Below are 15,242 nucleotides of genomic sequence, written 5' to 3'. Positions count from 1 at the left end.
CAACTTGGCCCATCGAGTTGAGTCTGCTCCGCCATTCCATGTTGGCTGATTTATTTTCCCTCTCAACCCCATTCTCCAGTCCTCTCCCCATAACCTTTGACTCTCTTACTAATCAAGAACCTATCAACCTCCGTATTAAATATACCAAATGACGGCCTCCAACTGTCTGTGGCAATGAATTCCACAGATTCACTACCCTCAGGCTGAAGAAATCCCTCCCCATCTCTGTTCTAAAGGGACCTCCCTTCAATACTGAAGTTGAGCTCTCTGATCCGCAAGGTATCCATACAGGATATCATGAACAGAATCCGAATGGATGTTCCAGGATTTGGGGGGGGGATTTGGGTCATGGAGCAATGTTGGACTGTTCCAGGAGTCTGACGGTCTCCTGACTATATCTGCTATCTCCCTTCAGAGCTGTGAAACGTGGGGACATGGTACAAAAATTCACTGCTCACAGTGCAGGAAGAGGTTCTCTCTGCATTAGGAAACTAGTGCCTCAGAATCTCAGGGTTAAGAATCTCGCATCACTCCTTATTCTGGCTTCTTATCACTTTCTTTGAAGTCCTGAAGAAAAGGTCACTGCCCGAAAAGCCAACTGTTTATTCTCCTCCATAATGCTGGAGGAGCTCGGCCTGACCGGCCAAGTGGCTCAAACTTTCTAACATCAGAATGGGAGTGGTAGACCAAGATGACATAATGTCAGAATGGGAGTGGTAGACCAAGATGACATAATGTCAGAATGGGAGTGGTAGACCAAGATGACATAATGTCAGAATGGGAGTAGTAGACCAAGACAACAGAATGTCAGAAAGGGAGTGGTCAGAAAGTGATGTGCATTTGAAGATAAAAGTGATTCTGGCACACAGTTTATTTTAGCACATGGGAGATTCAGCAAACTGTGAAAATGGAATTAGTTAGAATGGCTCCTGTAATTGCTCCTTACAGAACATGAGAAATATCGAGCTTTTTCGTCTTACCCCACACGGTACTTTGATAGATCTACATATAGTTGACCTGATGTGATTGATGCTGCAATTCTACTTATTTTGGTCAAGTAAAGTGCATACCCTCAGTCCTGAACCAGATCGCAGGTTAGTCCTGGAAAATCTCACCCATTGCTTCACAGTTACTTTGCAGCACATTTTTAGACTGAGTTGCAATGAAATGGGTCTGCTTTATTCTAGGTCCTGACATTAAGTAAATTAATTTGTATAAATTTATAGAATTTTTATGCAATTATATGGACTGCTACTAACCAAATGGTGGAGAGGTATTTCATAAAAGTATTGTTGTTCCTCAGCTGGAAATGAGATGGAGTTTTTCCTGAGACCCGAGTACCTGTTTGTGAACGTGCTTAGGGCACAGCTGCACGTGAACATTGCCAATCCCGACAGAGTGGTACTTGAGGCGGAGATCAGAGTCAAGATGCAGGGGATGACTGTCATCGCGAAGACACGGTAAGGAGATGTCAGTGCTATGAGTGAACCTCTGCCCAAGTGCAACACCAGCAAGTGTCTTGCACATTGGGACTGGAGAAACCAAATGTTGATCACCCACAGTCAGACACAGTCCAGAGTAGCCCAGCAAGGAATAGGTTAATCACATTTCCCCAGGGATGGAGGCAATCCAGAGACCACACTAGATTGGAGTTTCTCTAGGCAGAAAGTGGTGAAACTGCGGAATTCATTGCCACAGACAGCTGTGGAGGCCAAGACATTAAACATATTTAAAGTGGTGCTTGATTAGTAAGGTTGTGGGGAAGGTAGGAGAATGGGGTTGAGAGGGATAATAAATCAGCCATGATGGAATAGCAGAGGGACTTGATGGGCTAGATGACCTAATTCTGCTCCTGTTTATGGTCACTCTTGGAATTCTAACACTGTGATGCTTCTAATAGTCTGTTGGTTTTCCTTATCAATAGACGCTGGGTGCAACAGGGTCAGTCACTCCCAGTGAAGCTGTAGTCATGGAAGGAAAAGATAAAGTTCCAAATACTGACTGTTATAATGCCATCTCTGATCTGCAGCAATTTAGAACCAGACAGCATAGAAAGAGACGCTATCACTATGTCCTTGCTAGCCAATAATAATTATAGTACGTATATCTAGGGTACATAGATTACATAGAACAGTACATCTCCTATCTGACTACCCCTCCAGCCTTTACCTTTCCATGCATTATGGTGTTTTCCATCACCTTCTACCCTCCCCCTTCCCCCCGCCCCCAACCTTACTTTCTTATTCTTGTTTCTTCCCCGTTTCCAGTCCTGATGAAGGGTCACGGCTTGAAATGTTGACTGTTTAATCCCCCTGTTCATAGATGCTGCTTGTCCTGTTGAGTTCCTTCAACATTTTTATGTGTTGCTTTTGATTTCCAGCATCTGCAGAATCTCCTGTATTTATGTATCTTAAAGGTACAATTTTCCTAAAACTGGAAGCACAGGCAGATAAGGTGATGAAGGTGTATGGCATGCTTGCTTTATTCTGACAGGGCACTGAGTACAAGAGTTGGAATGTTATGTTACAGCTGTATAGACATCAACTAGACTGCACCTGGGGTATTGTGTTGTACAGACACTGAGACTGCACCTGGAGTATTGTGTGTGTTCTGGTCACTACAGTATAGATAGTAACACACACAAAATGCTGGAGGAAGTCTGGCCAGGCAGCATCTATGGAAAAGAGTTTTGGGCTGGAGAAAAAAGGACTGGAGAAAAAAAGATGAGGTCAGAGTAAGAAGTAGGGGGAGGAGAGGAAGAAATGCAAGGTAGTAGGTAATGGTGATACCGGAGGGGGGGTGGTGGGTGGTGGTTGTTGAAGTAAAGAGCTGAGACATCGATTGGTGAGATAAAGGACTGGAGAAAGGGGAATCTGATCGGAGAAGAAGGTGAGAGAGGGAAATGGGGAATGGTCAAGAGGGGGCCATTACAAGAAATTTGAGAAATTGATGTTCATGCCATCAGTCTGGAGACTACCCAAACAGAATATAATTTGTTGCTCCTACAACCTGAGTGTGGCTTCATCGCAGCACCAGAGGAGGCTGTGGACTGACACTTTGGAATGGGAATGGGAAGTAAAATTAAAATGGGTGGTCTCTGGGAGGTCCCACATTTTTTGGTGGATTTCAGCAAAGTGGACTCCCAAACTACATTGGTTCTCACCAATATACAGGAGGCCACACCGTGAGTGCCGGACACGGTATATTATCCCAGTAGACTAACAGGTGAAGTGTCTCCTCACCTGGAAGGACTGTTTGGTGCCCTGGAGGAGGTGTAGGGGCAGGTGTAGCACTTGTTCCACTCTCAAGGATAAGTGCTAGGAGGGAGATCACAGGTCTCCCAACCTGATGGTAGATCTCCTGCACCTTCTCCAGTGCAATCTTATCGCTAAGCTGGTTTTGGATCTAATTTGCCAAATTCCTTGTGGCCCATGATTCTTAACTTACAGATCAGTGGGACCTTGTCTGAAGCTTTACTGAAGTTTGTGTAGTCTACATCAACATACTGAGCCACATTCATTCAAAGTACTCAGATAAGATTTCCTTTTGACAAGACCTATCTGATTCCAATCTCTCCAACTGTAGATTAATCCCATTGCTCAGAATTTTTCCCAATATCTTCCAGCCACTCATTAGATCTACATGCCTGCTTACCCCTGCTGCTCTTCTTGAATAAATATTCCATATTATCAGTCTTTCAGATATCTGCAGATGATTTGAAATTTTCTATTCATGCTACAGGAATCCCCTCCCTTGCCTACCATAACATCAGAGATGTTTCACCAGGCTCTGGGATCTGATCTTCTCTGAGTATCTTTTACATCTTCCATTTCAGTGATGACGTCTGTAGCTTAACAGTCATCATTTCTGAGTTCTCCCAGTACAAAGTCCTTTTCTGTACTGAATGTAAGTTATGTGGCCATGTAGATACACAAAGAAAGATACACGAATTTGTGATTTACAGATTTTCTTTCCTTTCTGAAAATTTCCTGCATCAGCTGACTTAACAGGACGCTTATGATCACCATTGCCTGATAGTGACAGGGCAGTCAGATTCCTGATGGTTTCCAGATTCCAGCATGAGTAGCCTTCATGCTCTTGAGTGTTGCCCTCCTGTGACTGTCTCCACTGTCACCCTCACCTTCCCCCATTTACCTCGCTATGCTCTTCACCCCCTCCCCCCAGTAGATGCTGTTTGCCACACTGAGTTTCTCACAACACTTTGTTGCTCCATTTTGCAGTGTTTGCAGGTCTTGATAATAGATTTCTCTCCCTGATGATAGACGTTGGAATTGGATGTAAGACAGACAGGGAGGGAGAGTGGGTTGGAGGAGAATTTGGAGATTGTCAGAATGGTGAGAAAAGGAAGGATTGTCATATTTCTGTGGTGCGGAGGAAGGAGTCATGGAGAGGTGAGCATGGAAACAGGTCCCTCAGGCGCCAATTTCTAGTCAACATTAAACCCCCTTTCACAGTAAACCCATATTTTATTCTGGCAACACTCAAAATGCTGGAGGAACTCAGCAGGCCAGGCAGCATCTATGGAAAAGAGTACAGTCTATGTTTCGGGCTGAGTCCCTTCGGCAGGATATTTTATTCTCCCCACTTTCTCCGCAACTGCCCCCGGATTCGACCACACACCTACAGACTCCTGGTTATTTACACCCTCAAATTAACCTACCAACTTTGAGGAAACTGGACCGTCTGAGAAACTAACATTTACAAGCAGTACATGCAAACTCCACATAGTCAGGGTTAAACCTTGGTCTCCTAGTACAGTGAGTCAGCAATTCTTGGCTGCCCTGCAGAGGCCTGAAAATTGTTTGGTGGTAAACAGTAAATAAAGGCTGGTTGGATATGAGATGGCGTGGAAGTCCAAATTCCTATTCACTACTCGAAAGAGCGCTGTGTCACTCTGCAAGGGTGACAGATGACTGGAAGTGTCATACAGAGACACAGCACAGAAACAAACCCCTCATCCCCATCAAGTGTAAAATGAAAAGCTCAGCATCCTGGTAAATATCTTCATCATCCTCTGAATAGCTTCCACATCCTTCCCATAATGCAGTGACTGGAGGTTCCACTCTGTTCACTCCACCTGTGTGAAGCGTCTAACTCCAGTTGTCTAGTTGACTACGGAGATCAGTCCCAGGAAAATCCTACTGGTTGTTTTGCTGGATCCTTACACTGCCCTTATTCCATTCTGTTGCAGGAACACCCTCTCACAAGCCATGGCCGAGTCCGAATTGGCCTTCGACACACTCTTCCTCTTCAAGATGATGAAGGAGGAACTTCTTAAGGAAGGAAGTGGGACAGTCCAGTTCCTGCTGATACTGAGGTGTTTTCAGAACCATCACCAGCTGAACTGTCACGACCACGGTGTCATCGTGTTGCGCGCCCCATTTATAGTCATCGGTTACGTTTAGAGCACCATCAGGGTCGCTGCCAAACCCCACTGTACTCATCCTTGTACTGTGTTGGAATTAATAGTTTGTGAGCGCTATTGGAAATGTGATTGACCAAGCTCACAGAACATCTACTAGAGCTGACAGGGAGACAGTGTATATAAGGAATAAATAGACCTCTTCCTGAAGGTGACCCTCTTTTAGCAAAGAGTCATATGGTGAGGATCACTCTGTGTGGGTTTCATTGTTTCACAGGGGTCCTACTGGTAGATTGTGCTTTTTAATAAGAAGACACTCTGAGTGACAGGCTCAGTCAGTAACTATTGTCTTGACAGAGAGGCTACTTGTTGACAAAGATCCCAGTTCATAAGACTAACTCACAGAGACTCAACTTTGAGATGTAGTCTTCAACTGGGAATACAGGGCATGAAATGTGTATCAGAATCCTGAAGTTCAGATTCATTCACTATGAATGGTGGTGAGATGTTTGTTTTACAATCAAGTATGGCATAGCTCTTCAATCGAAGCATCTAGCTTCAGTGGCTTAGAAAGAAATGGATAACTCAAAGTTGACAGTAATACCTGGGATCACTAGATGTACACAGGCAAACCGTGAGGGAGGCTGGGTAACAGGTACCTTGTGAGCGTTATTGGAAATGGAGATTTTCTTCTATCAGAGCTGACAGAGCAAGTGGCTTCCTTGCTGATTGTTAGCTAAAAGGTCTTAAGTGCCAACGGTAGAATGTGTCTAAAATGATGGTTAAACCTCACCAAATCATTGGCATCATGGCAGCTTACCTGAGTGACACTGTTAGTTTATTGGAGCCAAATAGAACCATCTTAATGATTAATTTGAATAGTTGGTTATTTAGTTCATGTCACACACTGCCAAGTGTTGTCCATTTTATATCAATATTGGCCCAGGCATTGGACTGTGTTACATTCAAATATTAAATTAGATTTGCTGAGGTCCTGTTTATAATTTAGTGACCTTTAAAATATTAATATAGCCGAGTATGATCTCTGGGGTTGAAACTAAGGTAATGGATTACCTGCAGTCTTGTGCACTTTAGAATGCAAATATTGTACAGAACTTGTGGACTTACATAACTTGTAAATATAGATTGAATTTATTTATATCTAAAACTGATGTTCTTTTGTTAATAAATTTGAGAAATGTTGGAAATTCTTTTTTATTGTGTCATATTATATAACCACTATTTTAAATGCATTTGTAAACGAATGACTTGACGCTTTGTCCTAGTAGGGTACAACAGAACAAGTAAGGTAACATTTTTAGTTGAAAACTAAGCCTTTGGTACTGTCCTGAGACAGTTTTGGGGTGATCTGTTGGTGGACACAATGTTGTGGATGGGTTCAACAATTGAGAAGTGAATGCCTAAGATCATGTGCTAATGAGAAACAACAGCACATCCACTTTTTTAGAAGTTTAATTAGGTTCAACATGTCACCAAAACACTTTAACAAACTTCTGTAAGTGTGTGGTGGTTTGGTATGTAAACAAAGTCCTTCCCACAACTGAGCACATTTACAGAAAGTGCTGCCACAAGAACACAGACAATTGACATAGGTGCAGGAGTAGGCCATTTGGCCCTTAGAGCCAGCACCACCATTTAATGTGATCATGGCTGATTAATCCACAATCAGTACCCCGTTCCTGCCTTCTCCCCATATCCCTTGACTCCGCTATCTTTAAGAGCTCTATCTAACTCTTTCTTGAAAGCACCCAGAGAATTGACCTCCACTGCCTTCTGAGACAGAGCATTCCATAGATCCACAACTCTCTGGGTGAAAGGTCCAAGCATCCAGCATCCAGTCCAAGCACTGTTCTTACTACTACCATCAGGCAGGAGGTACAGAAACCTGAGGTCTCACACCACCAAATTCAGGAACAGTTATTACCCTTCAACCATCAGGCTCCTGGACCACCATGGATAGTTTCACTCATGTCAACACTGAACTGATCTCGCAACCTACAGACTCACTTTTAAGGGCTTTTTTAACAACCCATGTTTCAATAGGTTTCAAAGGTACATTCAATGTCAAAGAAATATATACAATATACATCCTGAAATTCTTTTTCTTTGCAAACATCCACAAAAACAGAGGAGTGCCCCAAAGAATGAGTGACAGTTAAATGTTAGCCCCCCCCATGCATAAGCAGCAGCAAAGCAATGATCCTTCCTCCTCCACCAGCAGAAAAGCAACTGCACCCCCCCCACCCCACTCAGCACTCAAGCATGCAGCAAAGCATCAAAAAAGACATAGGCTTGCGGAACCCAAAAAGTCTACTCTTTCACCTGGTAATTCATGCAGGTTCTCCTCCCTAATAGCGGAAAAAGAGGTGTCCCGGTTTCACAGCGAGAGGGGAGACATAACAAATCAACTCGGCAATTTATGGTGTTAAAAGTCTGTTGTGTCGCTTTTTTCAAGCTCTGTGCCTAAAGAGCTCGCTGCTTACAATCTTCTGTCTCTCACAAATGCACCAGGCGGAGGCACCGACCTCGAACCCGCCCACCTCCGGAGCCACAAAAACCCAGCACTCTGAAGGTACACTCGTCTTCTAGGCCACATCCTCGGCATATCAAAAAGCGACCAGTCGTGAGACCCTGAGAGGGGGTCGCATTTCCACAAAGAACCAAAGTCAGCATGTATCTCCAAGTCAGGTTCTTCAAAAGAACCCTGAAAGGGAAAATAGAGATATCAAAGATAGAAATAGAGCTGTTTCCAAAGATGCAAGCAAAGGAGTTAGGCGTCATTATCCTCCAATCTATTATTTTTTATTTGCACAGTGGTTGTTAGTCAGTCTTTGCTTATGTGTGGGTTTTCATATATTCAATTATATTTGAATTTTTCTTGTAGGTATCTGCTAGAAAATGAACATCCATGTAGTATTGATAACATATAGGTACTTTGAATGAGCAAGGGTAAATAGTTGACTTACCAGATGTTGGTTACTGCAGTGACTTCAATGCAATGTCAGAAATGAGACCTGGACTGTGAATCAGCTAATCTCAAGCCAAGTGGCTGTGAAAGGCGGCTCCTCATTCCAGCCATAGACCTGCAATAGAAAAAGAATTGCACTCACTTCACTTTGAGCACAGACAGACAGGTTCAGCCAAAATCCCTGTTTGCATATATCTTCAACTAAGATGGAAACTGGCACAAAATTACATTTAAAAGTGTCTTTTAAATTAGAAAGGAGCTTATGAAAGTACTCTACCCTGTCATTCATGACATTGCTCACATTAACTTTAAAGAGTTTTATTCCTTATAAATTTCTTGAAAATTGACTTTCAATAAACTGCTGTTCTTGCTGGCATTTGTCTTAATTCTTACACAAGAACCCTTTGAATGAAGCCCAATTGCCAGAATGTGACTATGGCAAGAGGCATATTGATACACTTTCTGAGAGTTTCTGACAGTTCTCATAATTTCATCAAAACATCGAGGGAGGCAACTTGACCCACTGAGTCCATGCCACCTCTCAGAATATTTCTATTAGATCTAAGGGACCAGATACATATGTATTTGGATAGACATGGACTGATTTAGGATAGTCAGTACGACTTAGTGCGTGGTAGGTCATGCTAACCAATCTTAGTTTTTTGAGGAAGTTACCAGGAAAGTGGACAGAGGCAGGGCAGTGGATGTTGACTACATGGGGTAAGGCATTTGACAAGCTCCTGCATGGAAGGCTGGTCAAGGTTCAGTCGCTCGGCATTCAGGATGAGGTAGTAAATTCGGTTAGGCATTGGCTTTGTGGGAGAAGCCAGAGAGTGGTAGTACAGGGTTGCCTCTCTGACTGGAGGTCTGTGTCTAGAGGAGTGCTGCAGGGATTGGTGCTGGGTCCATTGTTGCTTGTCATCTATATCAATGATCTGGTAACATGGTTAACTGGATCAGCAAATTAGTGGATGACACCAAGGTTGGGGGTATAGTGGAGAGTGAGGAAGGCTATCATGGCTTGCAGAGGGATCTGCATCAGCTGGAAAAATGGCAGATAGACTTTAATACAGACAAGTGCAAAGTTTTGTACTTGGTTAAGACCAACTAAAGTAGGTCTTACACAGTGAACAGTAGAGCACTGAGGAGCATTGTAGAATAAAGAAATCTGGGAATACAGGCACATAATCCATTTAAAGTGCCGTCACAGGTAAATAGGGTTGTCAAGAAAGCTTTTGGCATATTGGCCTTCATAAATCAAATATTGAATACAGGAGACAGAGTGTTATGTTGTATAAGGTGTTGATGAGGCCTAATTTGGAGTATTGTGTGCAGTTCTGGTTACCTATCTACAGGAAAGATGTAAAGAAGGTTGAAAGAGTACAGAGAACATTTACAAGGACATTCCCAGGCCTGGAGGATCTGAGTTATGAGGAAAGATTGAATAGGTTAGAACTGTATTCTTTGTAACTGTAAAAGATTGAGAGGAGATTTGATAGAGGTATACAAAATTATGAGGGGTATAGATAGGGAAAATGCGAGAAGGCATTTCCACAAAGTTTGGGTGGGACCACAACCAGAGGTCATGGGTTAAGGGTAAAAGGTGAAAAGGGGAACATGAGGGAAAACTTCTTCACTCAGAGGGTCATGAGAGTGTGGAATGAGCTGCCAGCACGTGGTGCATGCAAACTCAATTTCAATGTTTCAGAGAAGTTTGGATAGGCACGTGGATGGTAGGGATATGGAGGGCTATGGTCCCAGTGCTGGAGATAGGATAGGCAGTTTAAATGGTTTTGGCATGAACTAGATGGGCTGAAGGGCCTGTTTCTGTGCTGTACTTCCCTATAACTATCCATTCCCCAACTTCCCTGTAACATTTTCTCACATGCCTTTTAATTTCCCCCCCCCCCCCCACCCCACCAGTTCTCCAACCAGGAATCTACGTAGACCAGATTGAGTAAAGATAAAAATTTTATTTTACAAAAGGCATCAGTAAACCACCTCCCTCATCCCGACATAATCAGTTTTTCATCTCACTACTGAATCTTTGATTCTCTGTATCCTTTATGACATGGTAGGAAGCCACTTGGCCTATTGAGCCTAAGCAAGCTCAATCCAACCTCTCACTAACTTTACTTTTCAATTTTTACCAAAGTAACTTATCTTTGTGATTTGGGAGAAAACTGCAGCACCTGGAGGAAGCCCATGCAGGGACAGCATGCAAACTCCACATGTACATCACCAGAAGTCAGGGTTAAATCTGGGTCATTGAAGCTATACATCAGCATTTCCAGGTACATCCCAATGATTTACTTATTTCTCCGACTGTTCTAGAATTTGAAAACGTGACGGGCTCTGGTAACGTCGCACCCAAGGTACAAATTGTGACTCTGATGCAGGGTTTCAACACAAAATGTCAACCATTCCTTCCCCCTACAGATGCCCCTGTTGATCGACAGCACCTATAGGCTGCTGCACCCTGTATCCTCTTACCCCACCACCACTCAAAATGCCATGTCTCTCAGGTTCCACTGCCAGCTCTCGAGTCGTCAGAGAATCCATCTTCCTCTCACGCCCCCCCATCCCTGAATACCCCAAACTTCCTTTCCCCTCACTACCAACCACTACCAACCCTCTTCCTCCCTCCGATCCCAGCTCTCATCTATGGCAGGTCATCACCATCTCCTCCGACATTTTCCTCTCTGAGGCAGAACATTCTGACCTCAGTAAGGGCCTCACTTTTGTCCCCCTGGGCCCACACCTCAGTGAGTTCCGCACCCACCATGATGCTAAGCTCTTCTTTCACCGCCTCCATCTCTGTGCCTACTTTAGCAAGAACTCCCCACCCAGCACCAATGACCCCTCCCATCTTCAACCCTCCTCCTCTTCCTGGACACCCAGTCTGGTCTTCTGCCTGCTCTGGACCTTTTCATTGCCAACTGCCGATGGGACATCAACAGTCCAGACTTCAACACTCCCCTCTCCAATTCCAACTTCACTATTTCTGAACGTTCCTCTGTACTAATCCTAACCTCACCATTAAACCTGCAGTTAAGGGAGGTGCTGTAGTAGTCTGGTGGACTGACCTCTACCTTGCTAAGGCCCAGTGACAACTCTCAGACACCTCTTACTTACCCCTCAGACAGGACCCCACTAAGGAACACCAGGCCATTGTCTCCCACACCAATCTTATCTATTCTTGGGATTTCCCATCCAGTGCCACCAACCTCATAGTTGCCAGACCTTGCACCTCCCGTTTCTAACTTCTACCCAAGATCTACAAAGTAATCTGTCCATGTAAACCCATTGATTCTACTTGTTCCTGCACCACTGGACTCATATCTGCATACCTCGACTTGACTCTATCTTTATCTTTGGAGTCAGCTTATCTACCGATATCTTTTACAAACCCACCGATTCTCACAGCTACCTGGATACCCATCCTATTACTTGTAAAGGTGCCACCTCTTTCTCTCAATTCCTTTGTCTCTACCACATCTGCTCTCAGGATGAGGATTTCCATTTCAGAACTAAAGAGTTATCCTCCTTCAAAGAAAAGGTCTTACCTTCCTCCCATATCAATGCTGCATCTCTTCCATTTCACACGTCTGCCCACACCCCATCCTCTTGCCACCCCACCAGGAATAGGGTTCCTCTTATCCTCACCTACGTCCTGCACATAATTCTCCGAAACTAACTCCACCTCCAAAGGGATCCCACCACCAAGCACATCTTTTCTTTCCCACCACTTTCTGCTTTCCGCAGGGATCGCTCCCTTTGTGACTCCCTTGTCCATCCGTCCCTCCCCACTGATCTTCCTCCAGATCTTTGCAAGCAGAACAAGTGCTACACCTGCCCCTACACCTCCTCCCTCACTACCATTCAGGGCCCTAAAGAGTCCTTCCAAGTGAGGTGACACTTCACCTGTGAGTATGTTGCGGTCATGTACTGTGCTCGGTACCCCTGATGTGGCCTCCTGTACATTAGTGAGATTCAACGTAGATTGTGAGACTACTTCACTGAACACCTATGTTCCATCTGCCAGAAAAATCAGGATCTCCCAGTGCCAATACATTTTAATTCTAGTTTCCATTCCCATTCCGACATGTCAGTCCATGGCATCCTCTGCTGCTGTGATGAGGCCACACTTAGGTTGGAGGAGCAACACTTTATAATTCCATCTGGGTGGATCCAACCTGACAGCATGAACGTCAATTTTTTTCTGGTAATGCCCCCCTCCCCACCTTGCCTTCACCACTCCCCATTCCCATTTCCCTCATTAACCTGCCCTCTGGTGCTCTTCCCCCTTCCCTTTCTTCCATGACCTTCTGTCCTCTCCAAACAGATTTCCTTTTCTCCAGCCCTTTATCTCTTTAACCAATCAACTTCCCATCTCTTTACTTCACCCCTCCTCCCGTCCCAGTTCTACTTATCACCTTGAGTTTCTCCACCCACCTTCTTACTTTGACTCCTCATCTTTTTTCCTCCAGTCCTGATAAAAGGTTTCAGCTCTAAACGTTGACTGTACTCTTTTCCCTAGATGCAACCTGGTCTCGAGTTCCTCGAGCATTTTGTGTGTGTTGCTCCTCAAACCACTGACTTCCTCTAGTGTTGGCTGCTGATACAAATTGTGAGACAGTTCACAGTGAGAGGGGGTGGTAGGTGAAGAAACTTTAGTTAAATCTTTAAGTAGGTGTTAAGTAGAAGCAGAATTGTTAATCTCTGGGAGAGCAGAGTAGTGTTTTTTATTAAGAGAATATGTATTTTCTCACTGGTGTAAATGACCCAAGCAGCTTCAAAAGAATAAAAAATAGACCATGTAATCTGTCAAAAGTTCAAAGACTCCTTCCAGTCAACCTGGAGATCCTAAACTTTTTAGATAAAAGCAGAGAATGCAAAAAGCACTCAGCAGGCCAGGTACCTTATGGGGGGCAGTTGTAGGATTCCCACTGCTATTCGTCTGTAAGAAGTTTGTATGTTCTACCCAAGACTGCATGAGTTTCCTCCAGGTACTCCAGCTTCGTCCATATTCCAAAAACATGAGAGTTAGGGTTTGGGTCAGTAAGTTGGGGCCTGTTATGTTGCCGTTGGAAGCATGGTGACACCTGTGGGCTGCTCAGCACAATCCCCACCGATCTGATTTGACACAAATGACACATTTCACTCTATGTTTTGATGTACATGTGACACAAATAAAGTTAAAGCACATCTTTCTTCTTACCATAAGGACAAGAAATGTGATTAACATTTCACATTAAAAATGTTTCCTTGGATTGACCTTTGATCATTTTGAGGATAAATATTTTGAATTTATCTTCCAAGGTAAAACTTGTCACCCAAAGTTCAATCCCCCATGTTTAGTTTTCCCTTACGTATTGAATTAGCCTTTTCCTCAATTCCACTTCTGGAAGGCTTTGGTGAACCATAGGAAAGGCAGGTCAACAAGATGACATGAGTTTGGGTGGGAAAATACTTACCCCTCAGCTCCTTTCTAAATCCTTCCCAGATCACTTTAAAATTATGTCTCTAGTTTTTGACTTCTCAACCCAGAAGAAAGACTGATCTGTAATAAAGTTTCTTTCATTTCACCTGTGCATGCATGAATGTATTTAAACATACATGTACTTGTGCATGCTTGCATCTGTACATACATGACTTTATCTTTGTCCCTCATGAACTTATAAACTTTTGAGATCTCCCTTCAGCCTCCTTTGCCTAGGCTATTGGATTGCTTCTTATAACTCAAGCCTTCAGTCCCAGCAACATTTTGATGGTTAGAACCTGCTCCAACCCATGTTAGGTCAAAGATCAGGAGAAACTGCTTTACCCATACAATAATGAATCTGTGGATTTTTTTTTGCCTGGCAAAGGAATAGAAATGACCTCATTAAATATATTTAAGAAACAGTGAGATAGATTTTTGCAGAGCAGGGGAAGTAAGGGTTATGGAGAAGGTGGAGCTGAGTCCATGATCAGCCTTGATCATATTGAATGGTGGAGCAGGCTAAATGGGCCAGATGCCATCTCCTTCTAATTCTTATGCACTAAAGCCTGTTTCTCCATCCACTCCCTCTCCCTTGTTTGACCCCTCTCCATTGTCAAATTCTATGTTCCACACCTCATCTCAGGTGAGATATAACCTCCCTAATTTTGTCCCCTCCTTGGCTTGAATCAGACTGTTCATGACCTCTATCTGTTGGACCCTAGATGAGTTTTCAAACCTGCTCTCATCTGTCAACAAGACATTGGTTATACTGTGTATTTCTGGGCATTGCTCTGCAGAGAAGGTGTGGTTCTACTGAAAGGAGAGCACAAAAGATTCCCTGGAGTGGAGGTCTTTACTTCCAAGAGGAGATTAGACAGGTTGGAATTGTTCTCACTGGAGTGCTGCAGGCTGCACAGGTGTGGAAAGTGTTGGCATCAGAGGCTGACCGAAGCTAGGAGTGTGAGTATAAAAAAGAGCAGACTCAGGCAAAGCTGGTCGTTTTCTGACTGCTCAGGCAAGAGGAGTGTGTGTCGGTGTCAAAGCCCTATGGAATTTGGGGGAGAGAGCCGATAAAAGGAGTAGGTTCATTTTGGGCTGCACATGTGTGGAAAGAGTCGGCAGTCAGAGGCCTACCAAAGCAAAGAGTGCGAGTGTAACAAGTGCAGTCTGAGGTACAGCTGGTCTTTTTGGCAGCTCAGGCAAGAGGGGTGATAGAGCCCAATAGAAGTAGGGAGAGAAAGGATAAAAGGAGCAGATTTGGGCAAGGCCGGTCTTTTTTGGGCTGCAGAGGCACAGAATGTGACAGCATCAGAGGCCTAACCTCAGCTGCAAGTTAAAGGAGGGCAGACTCAAGGGGAGCGGCCACTGTTTGAGTGGCCAGTGAT

This window comes from Hemitrygon akajei, chromosome 14 (assembly GCF_048418815.1).
Source record: "Hemitrygon akajei chromosome 14, sHemAka1.3, whole genome shotgun sequence".
Taxonomy (NCBI): Eukaryota; Metazoa; Chordata; class Chondrichthyes; order Myliobatiformes; family Dasyatidae; genus Hemitrygon; species Hemitrygon akajei.
The sequence above is the reverse complement of the archived record's forward strand: the minus strand, read 5'-3'. Positions refer to the sequence as shown.